Raw genomic sequence first — 11478 nt, 5'->3', positions numbered from 1 at the left:
GTTCGACACGACATCAGTTGCATTTGCCACTCGCAGGAGCACATCCTTTCCGGTGTCGTGCGTAGAGTTCACAACTGTGCGTGTACGCCAGTCTACCAATGGTTGGTATTTTGCCAACCATGGCATGCCTAGGATGAGGTCATACGGACTCTCTATACCTGGCACTGTGACCTTCTCTTTACAAGAAAAGTCACTAAAGCTGAAGGCGAGTTCTACCTGAACTCCCTCAGACTTAACGAGCGCGCCGTTCGCCAAACGAACGGTCGCCACTTGTCGCTTGCCATCATGGCAAAGCGACTCAAACATCGCCGGTCTCCTTCTTAAAGCCGAGAGTTTCACAAAATTTTGCGATGCACTTGAATCCACTAGGAGTGCCATCACCTGGTCATAGCTTCTTACTTGAGCGCTATAGACCAGCATGGTTGAGGTCCGACATTTCGAGACCTCAGGGACTATGCTACACATTTGTTCGACAACTCTAAACTTAGGGGTAGCTTCAGAGTCCGCGTCAGTAGGACATTTCGCCCCTACTGCGCTCCTGCATTTCCCGACCCCTCAGTGGTCGATGCAGAACTCATGCGTCTCGCACGCTGGTTCTTGCCATCGCCCTTTGGGAAGGGAGTCCTCTTGCTGGGCATCTTTGCTCCAGCAGGGACCCTGGCATAGCAGCGAGCCATCATATGGCCGCGCTTGCCGCATTTGTAACAGACAACGTCTGCACTGCCCAACTCCATGGGAGTGGCATCTGACCTCTCGGCCAACGGCTTATACCAAGCTGTCGCCGAGGCACTGTTGTAGGATTGCTCCGCAACCAAGGCAATTCGGGTTGCCTCTTCCATCTTCGACGACACCTTTCTTAAAAAGGCCTGTCGCGATTGGCCATGCCATACTTCGTTCATAAACGTGGGCACCTTAATGTGCTCCGGAATCGAACCTACGGTAATAGACGCCGACAGCGAGTGCATCTCTTGCGCTTACTCTTGCAGAGATTGCTTCGCCTATCGCGCTCCAAAGAAGCGCGCCTGAAGCAGCACTTCGCTGTTCGGCGGCTGGTACATGGCGCGAATCGTTTCCTTAAAGATCGCCCATGAAGGGTACGCCTTACTATCCGCCATGAGCGCCGAGTAAACCCACTCTGAGGCCTCACCGTGCAGAAGCGACATGGCGTAAGACACCATCCGGCTGTCGTCCTCGATGAGCTGGGTGACACCGCATTGCTTTAAGGCTAAAAGGCAGTCGACAAATCGTGTGCGCCACAGTTCCATCCAACTTCGGGCGGTTCCATCCGAATGGGACTCGGCTGATGTGGCCGGGCAGAGAGCATCTCAACAATTCTGTTAAGAGCCTCGCTCCGAGCCTGCTTATGCCTCAGCTCATCCTGAGTCTGATTTTCAGGCTCCGCTGCAGCATGGTCCTGTGCCTCGGACGGGGCCCTCCGCTGTCCGAGCACGAATGTCTCAAACTGCTCCAACTGAGCAATATGTTGCTCAGGAGGACTACCCGGGAGCCTGGCTAGGGTTTGTTCACCAAGTCCCTGCGCCATAAGCCCTTTTACCTTCTGATGATGTTCGGAGAGGTAAGGGAAATGAGCCCAATCGATATTGAGGCTCATCCTCACGTGCGCACGCAGAGATGCGGGTCGTGCGAAGGATTTCTAGTGCAATCAAGTGTAGGCTGGCACGTCGTTATGCGGTCACGCTCTACTTTGACACACACCCTAGCACAGCGGGGGAGCTGTTTACCAGCTTCTCTTGAGTGCAGTGAGGTAGTTGCGGTAGGCGCGTTAGCGACCTCATCCAACGCACTAAGTACTTTGATTAATTCTCGTCACGGGAGCGGTAATCCGGCTCCTCGTGCGCACTTATCAAGTAGAAAGTGGTTTTCAGACTGATTTTTATTTAATCGTATTACATATAAATATCTTCTTTTACCAATCAAAATGTCATCTCTATAGAAAACACTTAATATGTATTGCGAGCGTATCTTTCTAGATACCTCGCGTAACGGATAACGCTAGCCGTCATCCCTCCTAATTTAAATGCACCCATGTGCATCGCATGCACAAGGGTTGGTCACAAATGTGCACCACACCCGATTGCTGGGTCCAATTACTATAATTTATTAATTGACCATCCCATAAAGTACACCAAGTGCACTTAACGGGGACTGTGTAACAACTTTAGCCCGTTATAACACTCCTCCTCGACTAAAAATCCCCAACGATTGTCTTTGCCACGAGAAATTGGAACTTGTTGGTCAACATTGCCTTAGTTAGTAAATCGGCGAGCTGTGACTTGGTTTCAATATACTCCAGCTGAATGACCTTGGCCTTGACTTGGTCGCGAACAAAGTGATAACGAATATCAATGTGTTTCGCTCGAATTTGATAGCCTTCGCTCTTCGCAATAGCTATCGCACTCTGGTTGTCTTTATACACAACCACTGGAGCGTCATCTCGACCTTCATCTCCATCAATAAATTCTTTGACCTCAAAATTTCGTGAATGCACAACGAAAGTACCACATATTCAGCTTCAGCAGTACTTACTGATACAGAGTCATTGATCATCACCATAACTCCAGCTGTCGAACGTCGAATATCTTTTTCACTTCCCCGATCTGCGTCACTAAATGCACTCATCTCAGGTCGCCAGGCTTGCTTCGATAACAAATTTCGTTTGTTGCAGCCGACTTTAGATAGCGCAGCACACGAATGGCTGCATTCCAGTATTCTTCACTTGGTTTTTCCAAATGTCGACTCAGTCGACCTACCGCAAATGCAATATCAGGTATTGTACCTGTCGCCACATAAGGAGTGATCCTACCAGAGATCGATATGGTCGATTCTCCATTTTCGGGTCCTTTCCTCGCACTTAAGCATGGCTTGACCTTCCACACTTGGGTTGTAAACAACTTTTTCCCCGACTTGATTGAAGTTTACGACCATTCTGTCAATGCACGCATTTTGGCTGATCTTGAGCTTCCTTGTATGCTGTGCATAGTCCACCTCAATGCCGAGAATATATATCACATTGCCTAGCGTCTTAAACATAAAATGACTTGCAAGTTCATCGGAACTTTGTCAGTTAAATCAGCAGAAGTACCTTTAATCAGCATATCATCGACATACAGCGTCACGTAAATTCACGAAAGGTTTCCATCGTGATGGACAAAGACACACGGGTCCGAAACACATGACACAAAACCTATGCTGCAAAACACCTTCGAAATTGTCTTGAACCATGTTGCAGCAGCCTGTTTTAATCCATAAAACTTCTTACAAGCTTCAAAATTTGACCTAAGTCCATGTCGACTTCCTGAGGCGTAGAATGTATACATCTTCGTTCAAAACGCCATTTATGAGCGCAGTATCGCTATCATACTGGTGAATTGTCATTTCGTGATGACATCACATAGCCAGAAAGACGCGAATAGAATTCATGTTCGCAACCGGCGAATATGGTTCGTGGTAGTCAACTCCATGGGTTTGATGATAACCCCCAACGCCACAAGTCGAGCTTTGTACCGCTCAATATCACCCTATTCGTTTCTCTTGATTGCAAAATACCACTTGGATCCAATCAACTTTTTGTGGAGAATTCTCCACTGCAGCCCATGTTGTTTTGTTACACAATGCCTTTAGTACGACCTTGATCGCATCACTCTACGTCTTGGATTTAGGAGACGCCATTGTATCTTGGTATGTAGATGGAGTTTCGAGTGCTGCATTTGCTTGCTCAATTCGATCTATTTTTAAAGCCCGATCATCTGGCTCCTCACTGCGCGATGTACCATGACGTCCTGACTGGAACCAAAGCTTGATCTTCATAATTCGATGATGGTAACGCGAGCGGGGCATTTTGACCACCAAAATTGAGATGATTGCACCATATAGAAATCAGTGTGATAATCCAAGTCCCCTCTGGGCACAATGTCTCGAGTCGTATCCACATCCAAATCAGTTGGCTCCATGTAAACATCATCGATATCGAAAGCAGGATCAGACATATGCTTAAAATTCTGGCGTGGAGATATAGACTCAAATTCACTTGGAGGTGAAATGTCTTGATCATTGCCAGTCTGGTCCATGACCATCGGCTCTACGTCACGTTGAGTAGTAGTCATGTAATTTAGCATCGATCTTGCTCGTTCTGCCAGTGCTTGATTTAGTCTTTCAGCCATTCCATTTTGCTGTGGCGAATACGGTACTAAGCTTTGTGCAATATTCCAGCCTTTCGACATACATCTTCAAATCGTTTATTAATGTACACACCACCGTTGTCGGTGCGAATACACTTGATCTTGGTACTTGACTGGCTTTCCATCATCGACTTTTACTCGATGAACTTATCCGCCAAATTTGACTTGTGTGCAATATAGTATGCGACCACATAGCGTGAATAATCATCCAAAAATGTCACCGCGAATCTTGCTCCTCCTTGCGATTTAGTCTTTATTGGTCCCATTACGTCGCTGTGAATAACTTGGAGCAGTGAAGTAGCCTTAACTTTACCGTACGTAGACTTCAGAAACGACTTGATTGACGATTTGCCTGTCACACATCCTTCGCATATTTCGTCTTGATCATCATCAACATTAGGCAAATCTTTCATCTTAAATCCTCCAACACACTTGTCGATGTTTTTGATTGCCTTCAATGGCAAGTGTCCTAGTCTTGCATGCCATACACTTGGACTCATAGGTTTGGCTCCATCGCCAACTTCTTCACTCGCATTTGCAGATTCCAATGTATCACACTCTAACACAAACAAATTTACCCTTTTGAGTCACTTGAGTCCCCACTTCTTGACCATTCCTAATCTCACACATTTTGCTCTAAAAAATGCCATGTAACCCTTTTACGGACAATGCAGAAACTGATAGGAGACCACTATCCAGCTTTAGACCGCACAACACGTCTTCAATACGTATTAATTTCTTGTTCTTTAACATGACACGAATTGTCCCAACTCCAGCAGCCAAAACTGTTTCTCCATTCGCAATTGAAATTCCAACAAACCTGTTAAGCGATCTGGTTTCCACGAAATCATCTTGGTATGGGCACATATGACTACTCGCACCACTGTCGAGTAGCCGACCTTCCGAGCTATGTTCACTCACAGTGAACGCTTGCTCAGAGCTTTTCTTCTTGTCTGAATTTTTTCAGCAATCTTGTTTCTTGTGTCCATTCCTGCCGCATATAAAACACGTCCCATTAAACTTGTTTCTTGTTTCTTTCGACCAAAAAATCTTGCTCTTGAAGTTTCTTGTAGCCTTCAACGCAATTTCGATCTCCCCTTTTCGAGCAATGCCTTCGTATTCACGATGAAGCATCTCCTTGGCTTGGCACAAATCAATGTCCCTCGTGTTCTCGATAATCTTGACGATCTGATCGTATTCATCAGACAAGCTTCAAAGCAGAATCACGAGCCGCTCATCGTGCAAGACCTTGTCACGAATGGCTTGAATTGACATGCACAGCTCATCAAACTTGAAAAAATGATCCATTACACTTCCTCCCTTCTGCAACTTGAACTCGTGAAATTGTCGACGCATCTGCACCTGATTATGAATGCTTCTGCGAAGAAAGAAGCTCTCAAAATTCCCCACGCTTCTGCAGTTGTCTCTGCATTTCGAACCATGGGGGGGGAGTGAAGATTTGAACTGATCATCGTACACACGTTTGCGAAGGCTTTCATATCGATGACTTTCCATAAAGACGCGCTAGCGTTATCTTCACACGGTGCCTTCGTCGCGTCGATGTGCTCCAACAGCCCCTTCTTAGCGAGCTTCATTCGCGCGTTAAACTCCCATACGAAGTAATTTTCTTCGTTGAGAACATCCTTTGCTCCCACCGTATTTGGGCTCATAACCTGGAGATATTATAGCAGAGGAGACAGCTTATAGTTCGAGAAAAAATTGGAAAGGGTATTAGTCTTTAGAAACTTACACGTGCAATCAGCTACTTCTTTGTAGAAGCACTACAAGGGTCTCACATGAGTCGTTTATTTCTTCATATAACCGATTGCTGAAATCTCACTTTCTGTGTCCGTTGCAAAACAATTACAATCAAACGTCATCATGACGTTTGAGCGTACACAAAATGCCCAACATCAACAATTTGCCTAGCAGTTACTTACAGTAGACCATGGTCTACTGGCCGTAAGTCCTATGCTAAGCACCTTCATCCAAATCGGATGTCCATTCTATCTCAGAGCATAATTTTTTTCAAGATGACTTGTACGTCTTTTTAATAAGGCGTTAGCTTGTTGCATAGATGATAATTTGCAAGCTTTCAGCCCATGAGAAAATGAGAGCCCCATCTTGCGAATGATTTTAATTTTCTTAGTTTGACTTCTATTGGCCGTTAGGAGCACTTGATTGCAGTGCAATGAGGTGTAGAAAAGATATGGGAGATATTTTCAAGGGTTTAGGGCATAATGAGCGGCATGTTCTGGTGGATTGGCCTTGTTCATCACTCGAGAATATGCTGCTACATCAGCAGGTTTATGGTTGTGTCCTGGTTCAACAACTCTCACAGTCCAAGTATTCTCCATTTTCATTGACTTGACGAATCCTAGCACAGTCCCGTACTAGTTTCACTCTAAAGGGCAACCTGTTTTCCTCGATCTCTGTGTAGGCCTTGCACCATGTCCCTCATAATTGTAGACCCAATGTTGTTTGCATTAAAAATTAATGCTCTTCATTGGCTGTTCCACACCCTTTCCATACCTTGTTGAGCAAATAGTGCAAATTTCCTACTATTCAGCTTCAGAGTGAGCTTGAAGAGCTTCTTTCGCTATCGCAATTGATCGGTATGTTTATTCAGCTGGAGAAGCAAGATGCATGGTGAAAGAAATATGGAATTAATTTTGAATTTGAATTTGAGGTGAAGTGTTAAACAAGCTACTTCAGGGGCGTGTGAGCCAGCCAATCAGGGATTTGAGAAATCAAGAGGGTTTGCCGCATGCATCTGCTAAATTTCATCGAAATAGGAAAAAAACTAAACTTTGGTGGGGATAATAAGAACTCCGATGCAAATAATATCTTCCTTAATTTGTTACGACATAAGACAAGTTGTAGGCAGCGAGAAATTGAGCCCCGGTCTTCGAATGATGCCTTGTGAGACAGCTTTCGATGTAGAAGGTAGTAGCAGGCAGCCTTGAAAGCATTGAAAGCTTTAACACGATGATATTTCTTAAAAAAAGCGTGTGGTTTAATGTACGTGCGAAATGTTCCATACTGACACGACAAAAAAACGATACATATGAAATGGAGTCCATGGTGGCATAAATACGATTTCCTATAAGAGGAAGAAAAATATTACTTCCTATAAAAGGAAATGAATAAAGGAGTACAAAATTCGGGAAATGCTGAATCAAACCCTTTTTTCTACAATTCATACCCTTCCTGCATATTTTTTTAATTACACCACTTCATTGAATCCCTATTCCCGATTTTCCAAAATATCAAAACGTTCCTCTTTATGGAATGTTTCACGCAAATGCCACTGCAATTGCCTCTACCGCAACCAGCTCTCTGCTTCCGTGAAGCGTGCGCAAATTTGCTACACAATAAGCAATGGATCCTTAGACGGCGCCGGCGACACCGAAATCGCAAAGTTAGCCAAAGAACGGGAGAGCGTGAGTATTACGAAAGATGGGGGACCGAATTGATGAGCGGCAGTGCTCGTCACGTTCGAGGATGGCGCCACTGCAAAGATTTTCAAGGTGTGACTACGGAATAACTGCCGCTTTGAGTACTATATGCATCCGGCGACTCAACATTGCCAGCTCGAAATGGCCTCTATCACATTAAACATTGTTCAAAGACTTGATGTCACGGACGCTATAAGTCCGGTAGTTATCGACTGGGACGCCCCTGAGCGCGTCACCATAAAGGTAGCAATAATCACGCGAAATGACTGCGTGAGCATGCGTATGCTGTTAAAGGAGGTACTGCCGATGATAGTGTCACCGACCCGCATCCGAAATCATATCGCGAGCCGCGCCTAACGACCAAAAGGTTGTGGGCTGGTGCCGATTTTTAGTTACCAACGCAGGACTTTGCCAAGTGTGTCAGCAACATTGAGCCGCTCATGTGTGACTTGTAGATGCATCCTCCTTTGCAAGTGGTTGGCACGCCAAGCTCCTTATAGGCACGGAGCAATTGTTAACAAAGATTGGGTTTGTACTACGCACGATCTGCGGCACCATGTTGACAACTAATCCGCACATTAATGCCGAGGGTTTAAACGATATTTCAGCGACAAATTTGGTGCTACTCTATCCCACAAGGAACGTACTTCGCCTGGCTTTCAAATCTTCAATTCTGTCGACCAGGCGGGCAAGGGTGGTGAAAGTCGCTGTGTCGACGTGTTTCACGTTGCACTGAGTTGTTGATGGCAAATTCCACCATTGGCAAAAACTCGCTCCAGCGCGTAAAATTGTGGGCGTATCCGCAAAGTTTCTCTTCGTGGATACGATTTTGCACGTTCTGTCTGACCATTTGTATCAGGTTGGTCATAAGTTGACATTTTCTATTGTGTTCCAAGTGACTTGAACACAGATTGCCAAAATTTCACCGTGAATGTAGGATCTCGATCTAAGACCAGTGCGCGGGGTAACCCATGGAGTCGAAATATCGTGTCAACAAAGATACGCGCACAGCCTTTGGCTTTGATCGACTCCACTACTGCAGCTAGATGTACCATTGTGCTGAAACGCTAAACAAAAACAAGAATTCCCGTGTTTTTATGTTCGTCGTCGGGAATTCCGAAGACAAAGTTCATGGATACAGACTGGGAATACTCTACCAAAACAGGCACCGGTTTTAATGGGGCACGGGATGAAGCACTGGTCTTCACCCGTTGACAAGCTTCGCAAGCACTTATGTACTTACGGACGAACTGATGCTGACGTGGCCAGTGGAAATAGCGGATTATCGTGAGATTAGTTTCTCACATCCACGATACCCACTTATTGAAGCATCGTGGCACTTATACATAATGCATCAACGGGAATTATTATTGGTAGGGATGACAACACAAGGTGTGTCGCCAGCAATGGCTGTGTAATTTTGTAACCGATTGCATGATGTATATCGATCTGGTGAGGATCTATTCAATTTCTAAGGAAATAAATCAACTCTTTAGGAGCCTTATCGTCTTGATGCGCTCTTTTAACGTCGTCGAGTAATATTGACTACGGAACACTTATTGTTGCAACAGTGGCTATATGCTCACTGTTCGCTTGCACAGTCGGCTCAAAATCGGGCCGGCGCGATAGGGCATCAGCGACGAGGTGAAGTCGTCCTGATTTATACTCATTGAAAAGTTATACACCGCAAAAAAGACAATCGTCTCGCCATTCCTTGCGAGTGCTGTGGACTGTTTACGGTCGTGTGTACAGACGCATGGCACGTATGTATATAAAACGAACTGTCTCCAACGAGATAGACCATAAACTTAGCCAGTGCGTATTTCATGGCAAGAAGTTCCTTTTTATGCACTGGAGAGGTGCGTTCAGCTGGTAAAGCCTTCGCGATTGATAACAGACAACCCGCTCTGCGCTGTTTTCCGTTCATAGCTCTGCTGTGAACGAAGATGTCACCAAAATAACTCAGTGAAAATCTCGCATCGATCTCAACAGATTGGTCACACATCTGTTATGTAACGGGCTGAAGTAATGTTACATAGCCCTCGTTAAGTACACCTTGTGTCCTTAAGTGGTCGTCATTACTTAAAAAAATAAACCCACCACTTGGATGTGGCTCACATTGTGAGCCGCCCTTGTGTTGTGATTAATATAGGTACATTCAGATTAGGAGGGATGACGCCTAGCGTCATCCGTTACGCGAGATATCTAGAGCGATACGCTCGCAATACAAATTAGTGTTATCTACCGAGATGACATTTTTAATCTGTAAAACTAGGTATTTAAATTACTTCCTACTTGGTAAGGGCGCACGAGGAGTCGGATCACCGCTCCCATTACGACACTTTACCAGAGTACTTAGTACCCTTGGGTGGGGTCTCTAAGGCGCCTAGAAAGAAGGGGTACAGTACCACTTATGATTCCTTTCACACGCAAGCGGGCGAAATTAGTTCGCTGCGACCGCTCTTTCATCGCATCGGAATGCGGATGAATGCGGCGTGTGAATTCCGCCTCGTATTGGTCGGTCGTTTCATAGAACGCAACACCACCGGGATTGGGAAAATACGTCCAAGCGATTTCTCCTGAGACCTCCATGCATAAAAGACGCCATAATAATTATGTGCGTACGCTCTTGGAGCGAGGCGATCAAGTTTATTCATTTCGCAGAAAGCTGCAGCGTGTGCTCAAATAAGTGGCACCAATGCTGACACTATTGATCGTATGCAAGCTTTGTTGTACAGTCCGACGGCTTTCACATACGTAAGCATCTCATCGTGTGTTTGCTCGCAATTGTCAGACATGATGCACATTAAACGTTTTGGCAAGCGTCACCACCTGCAAAGAATTTCTGTTTTTCTTAAAATTTGGTCCATGAGGTAAGCCAAATTCTTGGCAAGCTTTGTGAGCGTTGCCTGAAGCTGTTGAGATCCTTCATTGTACTTGGTGATGCAGATCAGTAGTTTTGAGTCTCGGCCAAGTCTCTTTTCTAATTTATGCGTTCTGATTGATATGTCGCGGTGGATTGTTAGAATCTCTAAATTTGTTTTATTAATTGCTTGATTTAAGTTTAAATCAACCCCGCCAATCGTTACAAGCCACAATTAGGCGTTGCATAGTTAAATATCAATATATTAAAGCCAGTAGATAGAAGATCGTTACGAAAGATTTTCGATTATAAATACAGTTTTACTTTTCCCTATTCTATAGCCTTAGAATTCACCTTTAGTAGCTAAGACCTCTTAGCTACTTAAAACCTTTTTCCGTACGTCATGGTACGTGAAGTAGTCCAAGCACCCAATGAAACGGGGTGTATCGTTACATGAAATTAACACTTAAAGGTTGTTAATTAATACATTATCTAGAAGACAGATAATATTTGGAGAGTATAACTTTACATAATAATATTTGGAAAGCTTATCCATTGGTAGATATAGGTTATTATATCTACTTGCTCCGCGGTCCAGTCAGCGCACGCGTGCGAAAAGAGAGACATATAAGATTTTTCTACATGTTTAGTATAAGTATACAACTAAGTTAGTATAAATACATAGAAAACAGAAGAAGTTTATTACTTCAATATAGTTTACTTTTAACCCTTTTTAGAGCAAGTGTTTCTTAGAGAGTCTTTCTCTGTACGTACTAGTGTACCTAAAGTGACGTGTGGCGCCACTTGCACTGAGGCAGTGCAAGTCGGCATTGCCCCTTTACACCTGGTAGGACTTCGTAGTCCATCAAAGGACAACAGTTCTATCATCTAACATGGACGTGTTAGGTGATAATTGAAATACGCATCGCGTTCCTCGTCATAGCTCTTCCTTTTTAAG

The sequence above is a fragment of the Bremia lactucae genome, linkage group LG8 (assembly GCF_004359215.1).
Source record: "Bremia lactucae strain SF5 linkage group LG8, whole genome shotgun sequence".
Classification (NCBI taxonomy): domain Eukaryota; phylum Oomycota; class Peronosporomycetes; order Peronosporales; family Peronosporaceae; genus Bremia; species Bremia lactucae.
This window is presented reverse-complemented; position numbering follows the sequence as displayed.